Here is a 21,138-nt window from a genome sequence, read left to right as displayed (position 1 = left end):
TCCCAGTAATATCAATTACTCTTCTTGATGCAAACACACAGACTTTCAGATTTACCACATTCTCTAATAAATCAGCTTTATTTCTTAGCAGACTAGTTTTGTAGAAGATTAATCATGTTTTGAATTACGTTTACTTTACATGAACCAAATAAAATAAATCCGGTGATATTTAAAGTATGAACAGCAGAGAATTGCACATATGTATATATTTATATTAATATTTACATCACAAAGGAGAAGAATCACAATCAGAAGAAATTATAGGCACTCTTCAATAAACTCCGAACATAGCTCACCTTAGACACCATCAAACACTCCATCCTCTATGGCATATTGCATGTGTTTGTGTACTCTGTCAGAAATTCTTGGCTTGTAGATCAGAGTTTAAATTTTTCCTAGTTTAGGAGTATTAGCATATTCATTATGAAATATCATAGAAGTGAGACGCAAATGAAAACACAAAATTCATTCAGGATGCATATAGACCTTACTACAGTTGGCGTATAAAGTGCTCTCCAAGATCTGTGTGCTAGAGGTTTATTGCCAACCTATTGGATGGTTGTAAAACCTTTAACACTTGAGGAGAGATCTTTGGGTTGCAGGGACATGTTATTGAAGAAATAGTTGGAGTAGCCAGTGAGATGGCTCAGGGATAAAGGCACTTACTCCTTGCCTGAGGTTCAATCCTCAAGATCCACATGCTGGAAGGAAAGAACTGACTCCCATAAGTTCTCCTCTGACCTTCCCGTGCACACATGACACAGATGCAATTAACTAAATAATTAATTAAAATTAATAATTGAACCACAACTTCTTTTTTCTCTTTTTGGTTCCTGGTCATGAGGTGAGTGGTTTCACACAGCCTCTCACTTATGTGATAACATATCAGGATAGACTCAAAGTGGAGGCGGGAGCACAAGACTGAAATTTCTGGAGCTGTAAGCCACAGTCCACCTTACATCTTTTATCTGTGTTGTCACCAGTATTTATTATGGTGACAGAAAGCTGACCAGCATGCAGTTCATTCACACAGCCTAATGGCAATTTTATATATTGCTTTTATTAATTTTGTGCATAAAACAGGGTTTTATGGTGTAAGGGTTTTCACGTGACGCGTTGGGTCAGTGCTCAAAAGCCTTCAGAAGCTGGACTATTTCAGACTGGGCATAATTTGACAATGGATTTTTCAACTGTAGCTGCAGTTAGAGCTACTATCTAGTCTCTGTTTAGACTGTAGGCACTAGGGTATCAACAGAGTTCGGTTGAATGTATATCAACATTGTTTAAAGATGTTACATTCACATACATAATTTTCATACCTTTTATTAAAGTTCTTCCCTTGAAAGTTGTCTTGAATTTGTTCAAAAATGCAACCTGATAAAAGACACAAATGGACAATCAAGAAGAAAAGGGACCATCAGGAGACAAGTTAACTCAGCCAAACCTTCCTTAGTGATTCATGGACTAATAAACATCAGTACCAAATCTCTTTTACAACCAGTAAGTTGGTTAAAAGTTGCTTTTCAGCATCCTCCCTGAAGACTGGCTTTCATGGTACCAGAAGGCACAGTGCAAGCTTCCAAAGAAGATGATGCCTATGAACCACATCAATAACTAGCATTGCAGGACAACCCTAAGGGTGTAGTAGTGGTACATATACCTTGGCAGCAGCCAACAGTCCTCTCATTGCACTCAACCTGCTAAACAAGTAGGAAATCACATGTGAAATTGGAAACCTAGAAAACTCCCTAGGGCTAGTGAACTCAGGAATCTTCACAGAGAATCTACACCTGCCACTTTTTAAACCAACACAGCCCCTAACTATATTCTAAATATTTGTCTTCCTACCCATACATAAGTATAGTCTTCGTCCCTCATCAAGGAAACTTCTCTTTGCAACACATGGAGGCCATTACAGAAAACCACAGCCAATCAAAATACAGAGTCATAGAGCCCATTCCCAAGGGATAAACAGCTCCCACACTTAAGACTTGGGGATCACTGTGGAAGAGGGAGTGGGAAGATTGTAAAAATCCAGAAGATAAGGGAGTTTTCTATGAGATTGTGTCTCCTAGTAATATCAGAAGCTACTCCCACAAAGTTTCACCAACATGGCTGCCTAAATAAGAGCTGAACAAAGACAGCAATGATAGTGGTGCTGAAGTGGATAGGGACAATCCCAGGATACCTCAACCCTACCCAAAGAACTTCAGGCAACTAAGGAATGCTGAGATTAGAAGAAACAGTCATCCTCACGGAAGAACTTGACATTTGGTCGTCCAATACCAAATGGTCAGCTTTGAAAGCATACATACAAGTAACACTATGTAGACTAAACAGGTTGTATTTATGTATTTAGGGATATATATTCATGTATATTTGTATTCATATGTATGTAACAATCCATGAAATTGGAGGGATGAATTTTAAAGAGAGCAAGGAGAGGTAGGTATACCGGAAGGTTTGAAGAGAAGAAAGGGAAGGAGTAAATGATATACTTATATTATAATCTCAAAAAATGAAAACTAAATAAACCTGCTTGCTAGGACATGGGCTGTTAACATAAGTATATCAAAAAAATAAAGTTAGAGGCTTATAATACAATTATTTCTTTTACCTGCCTGAAAAGATATGGAGGTCTGAAATAAATACCATAGTGTGAAATTCTACTAAAAGTACTTAACAATTCTATGAGATACATTCCTAAAAACTTGTGTGTCGTAGAGGATGCCTATCTGACATTAGATAAGATTGGGAACTCAAGGGTTCCCCCACTTCCTGAAACAGTTTATAGCCTTGAATGACTTAAGTGTGACAGCCATAAGCTATCTCTGCTATTGTAATTGCTATCAGGTGCCTCTGATGACTGTCCAGAAAGAGTTAAATATATGTCGTATCACGTCTGGCTTTAGCATGCCATGCTACTTGATTCAAGGAAGTACCAGATCTATAGACTGTCATCTTTAAAGCGTTTCCTATGAGCAAGTAGTATGTCTCAGTGGTTAAGAGCACTCATTTCTCTTGCAGAGCACCCAAATTGCTTCCCAGTACCCACACTAGCAGTTCATAGCTACCTATAACTCAGCTCCAGGAGACCCAGGGTCCTCTTCTGATCCCTGTGGGTACCTGCATGCATGTATACATAAAAGATGCACAGACCCACACCCATTCACATAACTAACAATAATGAAATAAGCCTTTTAAAAAATGTGCCTGTAGTACAATAATGTGGGAACAATATAAATTGAAGAGATATTTATAAAAAAAATGACAGAGATAGATAACAATATAGCATACTCTATCCAAAAAGGAAGAAGCAGCCGTCTATTCAAGTATGAAGTAAACCTTCAAGGCCCCCAGGCATAGGTCAACATGGGATCTTTTCCTCATGTAACTTACATAATAACAAATAACAAGTCACCATTTCCCACTAGGGAAAAGAAGATATTTCAGGCTAAAGAGCAGGTGAAATCTAGTGAGAGAGACTGAGGCAGAAGATTTTCTCTTGATGAAATACATCAGAAATTAAGGAACCATTGACTCTAGCATGTACCTCTACTAGGGGAGCTGAATCATGATTCTGACACGCAGCCCCGAGTGTCCCCTCCTCTGCTGCCGTTTCCTCCTAAACAACTGAAACGTATTTTCATCATCTAGCATTCTTTTGACTAGTCTCAAAAGCCAATGACAATCCCTGAAAATACTTTCGTGAAATACTTACAGAAGCAAATTACATTTTCTGGATTTACCATAATTAATTTGGATAACAAATAGTCCACTCTTCAAAGGTATTCCTTGCTTCAGTACTTTTGACTGTTATCCTGTCACACTATTCAACTTCCATTTGTATAACACTTTTCATTTCCCAGGCTTCCTCATTTATATTCATTTTCTCTATAGATAAGATAAATATGGCTTTTTTTGTTTTGCTTAGAAGATGAAGAAAATGAAGCTCAAAAAGATCACACAGCTAAACCTAACTACAGAATATACCTCATGGTTCCTAGTTCATTTAGGAAATCTGCAACTGAAAGTTTCTGTTCTACCCTGACAAAGCTATCGACTTCAGCCACAATACTTAATATGACTTATAATTAAACATTAGTAAGACTTTTAAATTAATGTTACCATCCAAGAATAAGTTCAAAAAATCATAACTCTTGTACAAAGCAGTCTCTGGTGTCTTGGAGACACTCAGTGGGTATCTAGTGCATGAACTGTGGGAGTCTTTTTCTGTCAAATGATATCTAATCTTTATTCCTTATAATTAAACTGTAATTATGCCTCAATGTTTAATCTGTAGCTAATTGTGCCTCTTATATCACAGGTAGCTCATTACATTGGTTTACCTCTAGATTCTTAACAATACATGATAGTCAAGAACCTGATACAGGAACTTGGACACATAGCTCAGTGGCAGCGCACTTGCCTAGTAGACAGGGGGCTCAGGATCCAAACTTTAGCACACCCAACAACAACAAAACCAAAACCATCAAAATTAGTACATGCCCACACTCTACAGTAGTACTTGATAAATAATAGAAAAAAAATTCTTTTTCTATACACCTTAGAGAAAAGGATGAGCCAAGTCCATACAATAATCCCATAATGAATTTTAGAACATCTGGTCCTATCTGTAAGGCAATTTTCACTTAATCAGAAATCATAATTTGTACAAAGACCATTGCCTCATCTTTCAGTCCACGTAAGGTCTCCACTTCTCTCAAAAAGAGAACCTTCTTAGGCCAGGGTCATGGAACAAATAAAGATGAACACTCATGCTGGCCATTTTAACTCTGCTATTATTGTCGATAGGTTAATCTTGCTGATACCCTGCCCTCACTCCTTGTCTCCTTGTCTCCTTGTTTCCCCTCTTGTTCTTTATCTAGCTCTCTCTCCCTCTCCTTCCTTCTCCATCTCCTTCCCCCTCTTCCTTCTTTTCTCCATTTCTTTTCTCTTCTCTAATACTCCTCTTTCCTGACCACTGATCGAAGCACACTTGTATGATTGGCCCTTAGAGTTCCTGATTTATCTGAAGGGTGAGTCTCCATGAGAAACAGCAGATCATCCACTTAGGCTGGTTCAAAACGTCTTTGTGGCTTTCTTGATGACTGGTTATCCTTTAACTCTACTGTCATCTTGAAACTCAGCTCTGAGTAAATTCCTGCCCATTGGAACCATGGAGTTTCCATGAGCCTCCCTGTAAATAGCTAACCATGAGCAAGCAGACAGGGAAAGAGAATTCGTGAAGACCCAGTGGTCCCTTTCTGGAAAGATCATAAATATTCCACCCACTTATTAATTCATCTGACCCTCTCTACCCTAAGAAAATATGCATCTTTCACTTGTAATTGGGGAAGGGTCAATGACTCGAGAGAGCAACATCAAGTCCCTGCCCATCACTGACCACTAAAGACTGGTTTGCCGTGGTAACCTCTGGTATGATTTTGAGCTCAGCATAGAAGGTTAAAGAAACAAGATTTGGCTTGGTGACGAGTGGGTGACATTGCCTGTATGTCAGTTCCTTTTCTCATTTGGGGCAACAATGTGACAAAAGCAACTTAGGTAAGAAGCAGTTGGTTCTAGCTCACAGTTCAAGAGCATCATCCACAATGATGAGCAAATCATGACAGCAGTGACATGAGGTAACTGGTCGCGTGGCATCCACAGTCAAGAATCCAAGAGAGGTGAATGTGGGTGCTCAGCATGCTTCTTCTATTTAATCAGCCTGGGAGCCCAGACCATGGGATGGCACTGCCTATACTTAGGATGGGTCTTTCCACCTCAACTAGCCTCAGAGAAATGCCCAAAGGCCTGTTTCCATGATGATTCTAAAGCCCATCCATTTGGCCATCAGTATTAACCATCACAGCATGAAGTTGCATGTCTGGATGCTGGGGTCACTGAAACAGGTGGCCATTGTGGAACTGCTTCCTGTGTTTGTGCCGTCAAGGCTTACACTTGAAAGTGATAAATGTCAGTAGCGAAAGTTCTGACCTAACATTCTACAGACATTATCCCTCCTGAAGCTTGGAAGACCGAGCATTTCCAAATGATTCCCCACACCTCAAAGGGAGAAGTGACATTTTCAGTCTCTGCTTCTCAATCAGGAATAACGTCCTCCCAATGTAAGAATCAAAACCAGGTATCTTTTAGAGACACCAGAAAGGTCAGTCATCCATGACATAAAACTAAAGTCTGCAAAGTAATCACTACTAGGAAAGGAGGCTGCTGTCCTCCTAACCTTCAAACACACTAATTAAAACCATGTCTTCTAAAAGAAAAAAGGGCTAAGTCAGATACCCAACAAAGTAACAGCCTAGTTTCACTGAAATTCAATTTCATACAGCTAAGAGGTTCTTAAATGTCACTCAAACCCCTACACAAATGATATCAATAGTGATGTCAAAAGAGACGTTTTATTGTTCGGAAGATTCACATTCTCACTCCCAGTCTTCAGGTATGAAGGGCTCACTATGTCTCTCTCGTACGTCTATTTTAAAGGAAAGCCGGGGGTCGACCACTCCACTAAATTCCAGACAGAACCATGCTTATTTTTGTACCTAAAAAAATAGCTGTCTGCCCAATCCATTGCAAACTTTTTGATCACTTGCTTTAGATCTTTGTGCTTTTACTCTCCGAAGGCATAAAAATAAGAAAATTGCCATAATTGGAACTGTCACATCTTAGTTGAAAAGCTGCTCATGTCAAACTCACTTTATAGCCAAGGATGACCTTGAACTTGTGATCCTCCAGCCTTGACCACATTAGTGCTAAGATTACTGGAGTGTACCACCACACAGATGTAGGTAGTGCTGAGACATCAGCCTAAGGCTTCGTAGACAAGCATTGTCCTACCTGAGCTGCATCCTCAGCCCCAGCACATGCTTTCTACAATTGTGTGTGTGTGTGTGTGTGTGTGTGGTTTTTTGAGACAGAGTTTCCCTGTGTAGCTTTACACCTTTCCTGGAACTCACTTAGCAGCCCAGGCTGGCCTCGAACTCACAGAAATCCGCCTGCCTCTGCCTCCCGAGTGCTGGGATTAAAGGCGTGCTCCACCACCGCCCGGCTACAATTTTTTTAAATTTCTCAACTCATTTATTATCTTGATCTGATGATGATGATAATACTATTAACTATTATTATTATTACTATTTATTATTATTATTATTATTATTATTATTATTATTATTATTATTATTACTGGTACTAAGAATCAACCTTCCTGCCTCACACATGGCAAACATGCACCCTACTGTTAAGTTTCAAGCCTAAGATGTGTATTTAACATATCAAAACTGGACCTGACCACCAGGTTCTCCCAGCATCCCTCAGTCCCTACCTGTTAACAGTCGCTACCCTGACCTCTGCAGCCCAAGGGCTGGGTTGCCCTTCCCCCAGAGGCTCTTCCCTATATAATCCAGACATTTTGGATTCCTGGCTTCCCTTCCACCTCCTGGCTGCTTCACCTGGTTTCCCACTCTCCCTCCTCCCTTCCTATGCCCCTCTCCCCTCATGGCCCAGCTCAGACTAGTCATGTCCATTCCTGACTCCTAGATATCCCTGCCTCTGACTATGCTCTTCCACCTATCTATAATAAACTTTCTCCTCCACAATACCTAGGAGTAGTCATGTCTTTCCCTTTCCTTTTTATTTCTTGTTTTTCATTTACCTACCACTGAGCTACACCTCCAGCCTTCACCCTCAGCTTTGTTACAATGATGCTTAAGACTTGCTTTTACCTTAGACATGAAAATTACGATCTGTAAATATGTCTAGCCTGAAAACTGCTACCCCACTCCAATTTGCTCTGGTTCCTAGAGAACATTAAATGGAACCACAATCCAGAGTAAAGGGTTCAAGCCCAGGCTCTGAGAACAAAACATGAGGTGATGCTATATGAGGCAAGATGCTGAGGGAGTTCCAAAATGTGCCACTCCAAAATATCTTTGACGTAAGGGTTGCTTTGAGCTGGAGTGAATTGGAAGCAGCAGGAAGAATTCTCTAGCCCTTCCTTTAGCATCTTAACTCAAGGACATATGTTCCCTTTAGAAAAGAACAGAACTCTTCTTTGCCAAGGTGTTCCCATTTCCTGTACCAAGAAGAGGACACAGTTCTAATTTGTGTAACAAACCAGACCAAATATCCTTGTCTACTGTATATTTCATACATTCCTACAAGTTACTGTTCCTAGAAGCTGAACCCCCACCACTTTCATTATCGAATTGCCTCTTTACAATTTATTGTCCCTTTGTCTAAATGGTATGTCCGTGAATCTAAGTACCTCTGGGTTTTATCTTTCTTGTGACGTTCAATATACATGTACATATTACTATCAATAAACCAACATATGGAGTTATCGATCAGAAGTGTGGTAGACTAAGGGTTTTAGCCCCCATTCCTGCAAACCCTTTCTTTCATAGGAGAATTTGTGGCCCAAAGGGTCCTCTTTCGGTGCTTTGCTAAGTGGACTTGGGTGAATGATGAAAAGGATAAGCTCAAACTGTCCTGCCTGCTCTACCATGTCCTGGTACCTCTCACCTGAACCTGGTGGCTCACATAAAACCACTTTTTTCCTGTGGAAGATTTCTGTGCTTCTGCATGGGGGGAGGGGGAATAAATCATCATTAAGCATAGAATTTAAGACAAGAATAACAAAATACGGATCTGAGAAATGACTAAACAGTTGAGAGTTCTGTCTGCTTTCCATAGACACCAGTGTTCAGATCCTAGCACTAACTGAAGGTTCCTCACAACTGCCTGCCACTGCAACTCCAAGGGGTCAGACGCCCTCTTCTAGCCTCCCTGAATATACACATGTAGTCATACATGGACACAGACACATAAAGAAAACTAAACAAACATGAATTTTAAGTAAAAAAAAATAATTATAAACAAAGCTGGTTTATGAATAAAGAATGAAAATTAAGTAAATGATGAAATCAATAAAATAAAGTTAGGGAAATAAATCTAGTCCATGTATAAAATTGAAGTTGTCAGTAACTAAAATAGTTTATTACAACCATATGAAGTTTTATGGATATCTCATGACTACCCCAGAAAAAAATTTACAGTAGATATGTCTTAGTTAGAGTTCCTTGGGGAAGAAAGGGTTTATTTTGATTTACAGTTCCACACTACTGTCCATTATGATAGGAAGTCAGGGCAGGAACTCAATCAAGCAGGGCAGGAACCTGAAAGCAAGAACTGATCAGGAGCTATGGAGGTGTGCTGCTTATTGGCTTGCCCAGCCTGCTCTTTGATACACCCAGGACTGGCACGACCCACACACAGTAACCTGGACCTTCCCATATCAATCATCAGTTTTTTAAAAAATGTACCACAGCCTTTAAAAATGCATTGCAGGCCAATATGTTGGTGGCACTTTCTCAATTGTGGGTCCATCTATAAATAGCTCTAGTTTGGGTTGAGTTGACATAAACTAGCTAACAGAATATAAAAAAGAATCAAATATGTCACTACAAAAATTTTTAAACAAAATACAAATAAAGACAATATTGGTGAAATTATTAAGGCCACTCCACGTAGTTAAAAGGGAGGTTTATTTTGTGGGGTAAGTTACAAATGAAGGGATAGGTAAGTTGCAGGGTCTGGGAAAGGTATGGCACAGTCCGGCGGTGTTCTCTGGAGAACTCTGCTCGGTCTACAGCTGCATCCAGCGTCCCAGAACCAACAGAGACCTCCTCTCGATCCTGGGTCTTCCGCTTCCTTCCTCTGCCCTGCCTTGTGGGCGTGACCATTACCGAAGCCTCAATGGGGGTTGGAACTTCCAGGCCAATGCTGGGATGACTACCCACTACATCTCCCCCTTTTGTCCTAATAAGAAGGTTCTAACCTAATACAAGACTATATACAAAGAGATGGTTATCAAGTATTGTCCAGGAGTAATGAGGGATAAAGACCTAGATAAGTTGGAATTACAATAAGTGCAAACAATATCAAGCAAAAAACACATAGTAAAATCCAGGGAAGTCTAGAGCGTGGGTAGATGGCATGTTACAAAGATCATTCCAAAAGGTGTCCTATCCTAAAGAACCTGAGTCTAATACTTAATATATTCTATCTAAGATATTATATATGTATGTATACTAAGTTGTAACAAAACTGCTAGTCGGGGAGAGAGGAACAGAACAAAAACCTGTGTGATATATAGAAAACAATTAAAATAAAAAATTTAAGTCCATAATCATAAGAAAATTACTATAAATATGAGTGGATAAAAGTCAGAAGTTAAGAGTTTCATAGAGGATAAGTGGGTCTTAAAAATTAACAGGGTGGAGCCATTTAAACACTACAGAAATGAATTTTATATTTAAGGGCACAAACACACTGAAGGTAAAGGGATAGGAAAAAATAGTCCATGTAAACAGTAACCAAGAAAAGAGCATGAGTAATTATACTTTTATCTAGCTAAACAGACTTTAACTAAAAAACTACCATAAGATTTAACGGAACTCATTAAATATTTGTAAATCAGTTAATTCAAAAGAAATCTATGTAAGTATACTTACATATGCCATCGACATTAGAGCATCCAAATACATAAATATTGACATTTCAAAGCAGAGAAACAAATAGGAATATGACAATTGTGATTTCAATGACCCAAGTTTCCAGCAAATTATAGTGTTACCAGGGTCTTAGGCAAAGATTCCTCCACAACTCCAGAAGTTCCAACAATGGGGATCCAGTTTGTGCCCCAACATGCCAATCAAGTGAGTAAATTGCAAAGGGCTGAGAAGCAAGATATAACCAATGTAGCCATGTGGGGAAGAATGGATGAAGGGGTTCGGTGACCCCAAGTTCTCCTGCAGAGTACAGAAATGAACTTTTTAGGTTGACATAGAGAAATAACTAGGGTGGGTGGCAAGATGTGAGCATAAGTAAGCCATCTTGATGAAGCTGTGGTCTGCTGAAGCATTAGCTCTGATTCTACAAGGTTGTTCAAAGATGTCCCAAATGCTCATGGGGACAAGCCCATTCTATGAAATGAATGTTCCTTCTTGGGAGTGATCTCTTCTTTGGGTGATCTGTCTGTAAGTCTCTGTTCTTTCTAGAATCAAGTGAGGCTACAGATTCAGGACAATCACTGTACATTCTGGGGTGCTTTTTTTGTAGAATAAGACACTTTAAACACAACAGCAATTTGCCTTGATTACTTTTATCTGTCTGCCTTTGCCCTTGAAGGGAGATGAGATTGGTCAGGTGTCACCAGTGTTACATGGACCCTCCCTGTGTGATTAACATGCCTACATGCACTTTAAGCGGGAAACTGACCCAAATTTTTAAGATGAAGATAACAGATGCAAATTAAATGCAGGGATGCCAGGCTTCTCTCTTGATTATAATTACCTTGTGGGTAACAGGGAGGAGGAGTCAGTATGTCTTACTTTGTTGCAGTGATAAAATCCTCTAACCAAGCAATTTAAGGGAGTTTATTCTGGCTCATAATTCAAGTGACAGTACACCATGGTGGAGAAATCACCACTGAGGGAGAGTTAGAGGGTCCTGACCACATCCCTTAGCAGTGAAGAAGCAAGGAAAAAACAAATGTGTACATCCCAGCAATTGTCTGCTTTCTCTTCTTCAAACAATTCAGGACCTCTGTCTAGTGAATGGCCCTGCCCACATGATGTGAGTTAGGAGTCTTATTGCTGTGATAAAACAGGATGGCCAAAAGAAACTTGGGAATGAAAGGCTTTATTTCATTTTATATTTTCAAATCATAGTCCATCATTAAAGGAAGTTAGGATAGAAACTCAAGGCAGGGGCCTGGAGCCAGGAATTGAAGCAGAAGCCATGAAGGAATGTTGCTTCCTGGCTTGCTTCCCCATCTACCATGGCTTGCTGAGCTTCCTTATACAACCCAGGACCATAAGGTCACGGGTGGCACCACCCACAATGAGCTGGGCCTTCTCCCATCCATCATTAACCAAGACAATACCCCACACATTTGCCTACAGGTCATTGCCTGGAGGCATTTTCCTAATTAAGACCTTCTCTTCCCAGATACATCTACATTTGTGTAAAGGTGATTAAAAAGGGGGGGGGGGGCATCTCTCAGGTGACTGCAGATTCTACTAAGTTGACAATTAATGCTAACCATCACATAGAGTTTTTTTAGTAAAGGCAGCCTTTAAGTACATATTACAATAGTGGTGACCTCATTGATGACATGTTCACCTATAGACTTAACAAGTTATGAACATTAACTATGTTCACCTCTTTGACTCTCAACCAATAATGTGTAGGGAAGTTTTTCTGTGTCCCTGCCGGCTGGTAGTCGGAACAAATCTCTCCAACTCATGTCCCCCAGGTAAACACACAGAGGCTTATATTAATAATAATTACTTGGCTGTTAGCTCAGGCTTATTACTGACTAGCTCTTACACTTAAATTAACTCATAATTCTTATTTTTCTTTAGCCACATGGCTTGGTACCTTTTTTCAGTTCTGCCTTCACATCTTGCTTCCTCTGCGTCTGGCTGGCGACTCCTGACTCACCCTTCCTCTTCCCAGAGTTCTCCTTGTCTCTTATCCTGCCTATACTTCCTGCCAGGCTACTGGCCAATCAGCATTTTACTTATCAACCATTCAGAGCAACACATTCACAGCATACTGAGTGACATCACCTATCAATAATGTGGTTTTCAGGAGAAAAGAGTGTTTTAAAAAAAATAAAGCATAAACCTTTCTACTTACTAGTCTGTCTTCTGCCAGTTTCATGTGCAGGATGCTCGGTACTGAATTTAAAAGGGCAAAGGAAATAGTTGCCCCTCCTGTAGAGCTTTTGGGCTCCAGAATAGAAAAAGCCATTAAAACAACACTGGATTCCATAAGGAGATTTTTCTGAGTTATACAGGAGTTTGGAGCTATAGCCAGGAGAAAATAGTTAACTGGTCAGTCATCAGTCTATTACACTTGTGTAGCACGTTCTTCCATCTCTTCCACATTTCACTATCAGAATGGAGAAAGGAGTCCTCTGGCTTGTCTGTCCTTCATGCCAGTAGGCGGGATGGCTGCTTCAGATGTTCCACCATTACACAACCACATCCAAAAGCCAGGATGAAAAGAGGGCAAATTTATTTCCTTGTATCCCTAAATAACAGTAGCTAAAACTGTCCCAGAAGTAAGCCAAATGATGTCTGTCATATCTCACTTGCTAGATTCTGTCATATGCCCATGCCATAATGAATCACTTGGCAGGGCTATGGCATTGCTGTAATTGGCTGGGACAAGTCAGCCCCCCCCCCGAGAAATGGAGAAGAAGCCAAGTTCTTCTGATGCTCAGAAGCCCTGGGCAAAGCACAAAGAAAAGAGATGCATGCTCATAGGCCACGAGGAGCGCAGCCTGTGCTCACCGCTAAGACAATCCCTTTGTTCTGCTCGTCCATCCCCTCCCTTTCCTAGTTTCATTACAATCTACTAAAAATCCTGACTTGTTTGTTCATTTTCACAACCCCAAGTTTGAATCTGCAGCTTGAAGAGTTCCCTCTAGACCTTGTTCTTACAAACAGGCAAACATTCAGTTCACAAAAGGAACACTTACAAGCACATTAAGAAATGCAATTGTCCAGTAACTTTCCCACTCTTTGAGATCAGCAGTATAATTCACTCAAAGTACCTAGAGGGCAGGAAGCAGCCAGAAGACACCCGTGAGTCTATTGCTGTAGTTCTCCAGACTCAAAGATTGCTATATTTATGGCACTTTATAGACTCTTCAAGAGTGAGAGTCATACTTTGTACAGTGATACATTGTGGGCGGTTAATAAATATTTATTAGACAAAGCAAACAACTTGTGTTATTCCTTTTGGAACTCTCCTCTATCATTTCCAGTAGGTGAAGACTGCCTTTAAGAGGCTCATTAAAACTTCTGTGTCTGCTTATTCCTTTACCTCGGGAAATCTAGATTTATCCTCGGAAAATGACCACCATTTCAAGTGAGACCACAGCATCCTATTTCAACAGTACCTCAAAGACTTGGCTTGACGCTCTGTGTTTGGTGACTATAGCGACAGCCTCCTTTCTTCTAAAATTTCAGAGCTCAAAAGATTCCACCATAGGACGTTCAAGTATAGGTTGACAGGCAATGAATCTCATGAGCCACTTTTGCCTCAATGCAGGCTCGTGCCTTTTGACATCTCCACCAGCACCCTCCCATCCCATGTCCTGTTTGCTTAGCGTTCTACATGCTGTGACTCTTTCAAGCATGGCTTGTATCACTGCTGCTGGAAATGTCCTGGCCTCTGGGTTCTCCCTTCTAAGCTTGTCTTGAGAACCTTTCTCCTGGTCAGCTTGCCAGATATCCTGAAGTAAATTTAGACACCTCCTATCTAAATTCTTTTACCAATGTTTAATCACGGCTTAGAGTTGACTTTTTAAATATTTATTGTTGTTATTGTTACTGTTGTATTTATTGTTATGACTATTATTATCAGCATCATGGTTAGTGTGCCTGTGTGTTTGATGAAGGGGAGGTGGGTGTGCACATATATGGAAATCGAAAATCAAACTTTGTAGAGTCAGCTCTTTTCTTTGACTTCTAACCAAATTCCAGGGCTTGAACACAGGGCATCAGACTTGTGCAGAAAGGAAACAAACCAGCTACGCCATCTTGCTTGGCCCTAACTTTAAAAAAAATAAATAAATCCCTTATTTAGATCATAAAATTCTTAAAGAAGAATTTTATGTCTTATTTTTAAAAAATATATACCATTGCCTGTTTGCAGCTATTTTTAAGATAGAAAGGCTTTGATATCTATGTGCTAATTAAATTGTTAAGTGGAATATAAATATCCACCAAACAGGGGAAATTTCTCAAATTATTAGAGGACTACTGTCGTGTGTGAATTTTATCTTTTTTCAGTCTTTTCTGTGTCTTGTCTGCTTCTATGACACAAACACTCTAGAGGAAAATGTATTCTTTGGGTAAATCTCACATTAAAAACACAGTTGACAGTTCCTTCAGGCTGTGTACTCACATGGAGAGGAAAATTTAACTGGAGAAGGAAAAGGAGGGGTCAAAAAGAAAGAGGGATGGAAAGGGATAAATAACACGAAGGATGTTTGAGAAAAAGGCATAGGGAGACATTATTTTATGTTTACTTAAAAATACAAGTAATATGTATTTAATTTTTTTTTCAAATGAAGTTATTCCACTTGGGTTGATAATGCTTCCACCAAGAGTCACAGAGTGTCTAACAAGTGCCAAGCATGGAAAGCATCTTTTGAGTTGTTGGGAGGGAAGTCTAAGACATTCCCAAACCAATATGGCCCTTGACATTTGTCCTTGATTGCCTACTAAAACTTGAAGGGAATACCCGATTGCTGAAGACACCACAAACTTTGAACATGGGAATTTGAGGACTCAAGCTGATAGCAACCTGGAAGCCTCCATGAGGACTAGTCCTCATACTATCCAAAGCTGCTATGTGAGATGCCAACGGAGAACAGTGATAAATAGTCATGACCAGCTCTAATATTTATGGACCACGAAAGTGAACCATCCTGCCAAGATCTCTCCGATGGTGCAAGTGTTGCACTTATATCTTGAGAGCTACCAACAGCTCTCTAATTGGATGTAAGGCCTGATCAGTAGGAGAGAATTCGTGCCTGGTACTGTAAACCTAACAAACTGCCTATGACTGGTGAGGTCATGGATTCGAAAGGAGAACCTGCCTCTGCCACTTTCCCCACCCATGTCATTTCTAACTGTGTTCTCAATCCTATCCCTATACCCACTGGTAAGCTCTCACCCCTCTTCCCAAATGCCTCTTTCTGCACGAGATGAAGACTAATACAGACATCCACAACTGGTCAAAAAGAAGAGAGCAAAGATTGTGGAGTGATCAACCCCAGTTGACACATCTACAGTACAACCCTATACCTCAGGCTCAGGGCACATCACAGAAGAGGGGGCATAATGGTAATAAGAGCCAGAGAACCAGAACATCTGCTGTGAAATAATGTTTCTATATATATGACAGAGAAGCTGCACCCATAACATCAAAAATGTGGTCACCTAAACAAGACCTGCATAATGACACTACCAGTTGAAGTTGAACCTTAGAGGAGGAAATTTCACAAGGCCCATCTCTAGTTGAAAAGTTACAGGTAAGTGATGATGGCTGAGAAAGAACCAGTCTCCTCCAGGGACAAACCCACTAATATATTATCCAATCCCAAATGGTCATCCCTAAATACAAATACACACACACACACACACACACACACACACACACACACACACACATATATATGAGCAATACTAAATGGACTCAACAGTTTGTATGTATGTATGTATATGTGTGCATATATACACATATGTCCATGTTATAAAATAATAATTAAAGAAGAGTCAATAATTTGAGAGGGGGCACCAGAGAAGTTGAAGGTGGAGAATGAAGGGTGGAAATGTTGTCATTACAATCTTCATGTATAATATTCTCAAAAATGAAATAAAGTTTTAAATTAACTGAATGAATAAATTATTTTTAAATTAACAGACAATTTTAAATTTTAAAAAATGTACAATTATCACCTGTAAATAAAACAAACAAAAACTATCGGAAAAAAAAAAACAGACCTTTGCTTTACAAATACACTATGAAGTCAATTGAATATGCTGCTCTCTATCTAAAACACTTCTGAATTTTTTCCCTTTCTTTATCACACTCTTTGTCTATTTTGTTTCTTTTTGTTTTCTATCAGGCCATAATACATCACTGCAATTAATGAGGGATGAAATTATTCAGAAATCATTGTCAATATTGTCGTACTCACTGTGAGATCCTAATCATCCTTTATGCCATGCCACTGTAACTGTGAAACTCACTGAGAGAGAGGTCTTGATCATGATTTATGCTTCCAAACCACTGTAACTATCACATGTAGCTGAAATTTTCTCCAGTCCTGCCTGGCCTAGGGTCAGGACAAATCTCTCTTACCCACCAGTCCAGAAGCTGCTCAAACCCAACCAAGTAAACACACAGAGACTTATATTACTTATAAACTGTATGGCTGTGGCAGGCTTCTAGCTAGCTGTTCTTATATCTTAAATTAACCCATTTCTATTAATCTATAAGCTTCCACGTGGCTCGTGGCTTACAGGTATCTTAACATCTTCTCATGGTGGCGGCTGGCAGCTCCCTCCTCCCTCAGCCTTCCTGTTCCCAGAATTCTCTTCTCTGTTTGTCCTGCCTATACTTCCTGCCTGGCTACTGGCCAATCAGTGTTTTATTTATACAAAGCAATATCCACAGCAATCACACTCACTGTAAGGTCCAGATCATCCTTTAGGATGCAAACCTCAGGAGCTACGACTTTGCTCTTCCACTCATCTCCTTCAGGCACTGAGAAGATTGCCTTGCTCCATGGGCAGGTACTCCGTCGCTTTTTTCTAGTAGTGGATAGGGAAGTTATGGTTTCTGTAGTTTGACAGTTAGGAAAGACTCTTTTTTTTCCACCATCATTTCTGATGTTAAACCCTGCAGCAATTTTGCATGTACTGTGTAACATAAATGAGGGAATAGAGAGATGGTTCAGCAGTGAAAAGCACATATTGCCCTTCCTGAAGACTCACATTTACTTCCCAGTACCCACATCCAGTGAATCATAACCTCCTGTAACTCCAGGTCCAAGGTCTCTGACACCTCTGGCCTGAAGGCACCTGCACTTGGGTGCACATACTCACACATAAGGCTAGATACACTGAAATTTATAGAAGATGAAATGGGAAGTAGTCTCGAACTCATAAGCACAAGAAAAGAGTTTCCAAACAGAACATTGATGGCACAGCAGTGAGGTCAAAAAATGAATAAGTAGGACCTCACCAAACTGAAACACTTCTCTAAGACAAAGGACACAATCATTTGGGCAAAGCAGCAGCCTACAGAATGGGGAAAGACAGGGCTGGAGAGATGGCTCAGAGGTTAAGAACACTGGATGTTCTTCCAGAGGTCCTGAGTTCAATTCCCAGCACCCATATGGTGGCTTACAACCATCTGTAATGAGATCTGGCTCCCTCTTCCAGCCTTCATGGATACAGCCTTACATGCAAACAGAACACTGTATACATAATAAATAAATAAATCTTTTTAAAAAAAAAAAGAATGGGAAAAGACTTTGGCCAACTACACAAGTGATAGAAAACTAATATACAAAATATACAAAGAACTAAAAAAAAAAATTAGACATCAAGAAAACAAATAGCCCAACTAAAAATTGGGTACACATTTAAACAGAGTTCTCAAATGAGGAAACCCAAATTGCTGAGAAACACTTGAAGAAATGTTCGATATACTTAGTCATCAGGAAAATTAATTCAAAACTGCTATGAGATACCATCTTACAACAATTGGAATGTCCAAGATCTATAAAACAAATGACAGCGTATGATGGCTAGGATGTAGAGTAAGAGAAACACACATCCACTTCTGGTGGGAGAGTAGATTTGAATAGCCACTATGGAAGTCAGTGTGACAGTTCCTCAGAAAGATAAGAATCAATCTACCTCAAGATCCAGGGGTTCCACTGTTGGGCAGATACCCAAAGGACACTTAACCCTACCACAGAGACACTTGCTCAACCATGTTCATTGCTGCTCTATTCAAATTAGCTGGAAACTGGAAACAACCTAAATGTCTGTCAGCAGATGAATGGATAAAGAAAATGTGGTACTTTTCCACAATGGAATATTACCCAGCCATTAAAAAAAATAACATCACAAAATTTTCAGTTCAATGGATGGAACCAGAAGAAATCATGAAGGAGGTAACCCAAACCCAGAGAAAACTAATGTGTGTGCATTTGCTTATGCATGGATGTGAGCTGTTAAGTCATTGGCAAGCAAGTCACAATCCTTATAATCACAGAGAGTAGGTGGTGAAAAGGAGACTTGAAGGGCAGGGTGGCTATCTGTAGGAAGAAGAAATAAAATAATTAAGGTTGGATTGTGGGGACTGGAATGGGAGGATCATACTGGGAGAGTAAAATAAAAAGGGACAAGGGAGGGACAAGTAAAACAAAGGGTCATTTGATGGGTCATGTGGAAACCTAATACAGTAGAAGCTTCCTATAATATATGCACATATGAAGATGATCTCAATAAAATTTCCAAATAATGGGGGAGATAGAACTCCACGTGGCACTCATAAGTGGATACTAGATATAAAGCAATGGGTAATCAGGCAACAACCCACAGCTCCAGAGAAGCTAACTAAGCAAGGACCCAAAGAAGAATGCATGGACCATGCTGGGAAAGGGAAATAGATGAGATCTCCATGAGTAAACTGGGGATGAGGGGTGGGCAATGGAGGGTAGGGGATAGAGCATGAGAACATAAGGGAATGGGATGGTTGAGCTGGAACAGGGAGGGAGGGGAAATGCAATGGAAGAGATACCATGATAGAGAGAGACATCATAGGGATAGAGAGAAACCCAGTGCTAGGGAAATTGCAAGGAATCCCCAAGGATGACCCCAGCGTGGGCTACTAGCAATAGTAGAAAGGGTGCCTGAACTGAACTGGCTTGCCCCAGAGATCAGACCAGTAAATACCCTAACTGTCATCACAGAACTTTTCTCCAATGACTGATGGAAGCTGATGCAGAGATCCACAGCCAATCACTAAATAGAGTTCCAGGAGTCCAGTCAAAGAGAGAGAGGAGGGATTCCATGAGCAAGTTCATCAGGATCATAATGGGGAAACATGCAGAGATGACCAAACAAAACTAGAGGGAACTCATGAAAGTTGGGTCAATGGCTGTGGAGCCTGCCTGAGACTGGACTAGGCCCTCTGCATGGCAAGACAGTTGTGTACCTTGATCTGCTTGGGAGGCCCCCTGGCGGTAGGATCAGAATCCATCTGGCACATGAGCAGGCTTTGTGGAGCCCATTACCTATGATGGGACACCTTGTGCAGCCTTGAGGCAGGGACAAGGGCTTGGACTTGCCTCTACTGAATGTGCCTCCACATGGGAGGCCTTGCCTTCTTGTGATCAGGGAGTGGAGGTGGGTTGAGAGGGGAGGCTGGGGGGATGGGAGGAAAGAAGAGGGGGAACTTTGATTGGTGTATAAAATGAATGAAAATTTTTTCTTAATAAAAGAAAAAAAACTCCAACCGGACATCTCTTGCCACCAATGACACTCCCAATACTGGGAATGGGTGACATCTAACAGTGTTCTTGGCCAAAGGGGTCCCATAGGAACCCCCAAACAACCCAGGCTGTTGTCAAAGCTATTGATGGCTGTCTACAAACTGATGGTAAGTCCCTATTGCTGAAGACAAAATCTACACAACTCATTGAACATGAAGAAGTCAAGCTGGTTGCTACCCAGACTCTTTCTTTGGGCTAACATTCATGGCACTCTGCATGCTACCAACAAAGAAGGGTAAACACCAACAGAGCTACAAACCGTGGCTATAAAAATGACTTGCCTTTAAGATACACTGGTTCAATAGTGGCATAAAGCTTGTAGGGGTTTCTGATTTGAGTTAAGACCCACTCTATGAGATAAAACCCATACCTAGTGCTGCTTGGGTAGCCAAGAATCTGAGACTAGCTACACTAGGAACCTAAAGAAAAACCAAATACCATTGTTCTGCTAAAGGAACATAGCAATTAAATAACTTGTAATGGCATTCTGCTAGACCCATAGATCAGTGTCTTGCTCAGCCATCATCAGAGAAGCTTCCTCCTGAACCATATGGAAACAAATGCAGAGACCCTCACACTGCCAGGCAATATGCAGAGAGTAAGAGACCTTGGGACACCCAGCCCTAAATGGGGTGTCACCATGAAATTTTTCCCCTAGGAGCTCAGGGAACTATGGGGCAGAGGAAGCAGAAAGTGAGTAAAAGCCTGAGACAATTAAGGACACCAAGTAAACAAGGCCTTCTTAGCATGCACGGTACTGCTGATTCACATATGAACTTACAGACTGTAGCAGCATGCTCAGGGCCTGCATAGGTCTGCACCAGATGGGGTCCTATAGCTGAGATAAGTGCATAGATGCCTGTATCCCTAACTCAGAAACTATCCCCAATTGATAGTTTTCTCTATGAGAGTCTCACTGGGGAAACAAACCACTCTTGGGGAGGCATCATTCCCATCAGTAG

The sequence above is a fragment of the Onychomys torridus genome, chromosome 19 (genome assembly GCF_903995425.1).
Source record: "Onychomys torridus chromosome 19, mOncTor1.1, whole genome shotgun sequence".
Lineage (NCBI taxonomy): Eukaryota > Metazoa > Chordata > Mammalia > Rodentia > Cricetidae > Onychomys > Onychomys torridus.
This window is presented reverse-complemented; position numbering follows the sequence as displayed.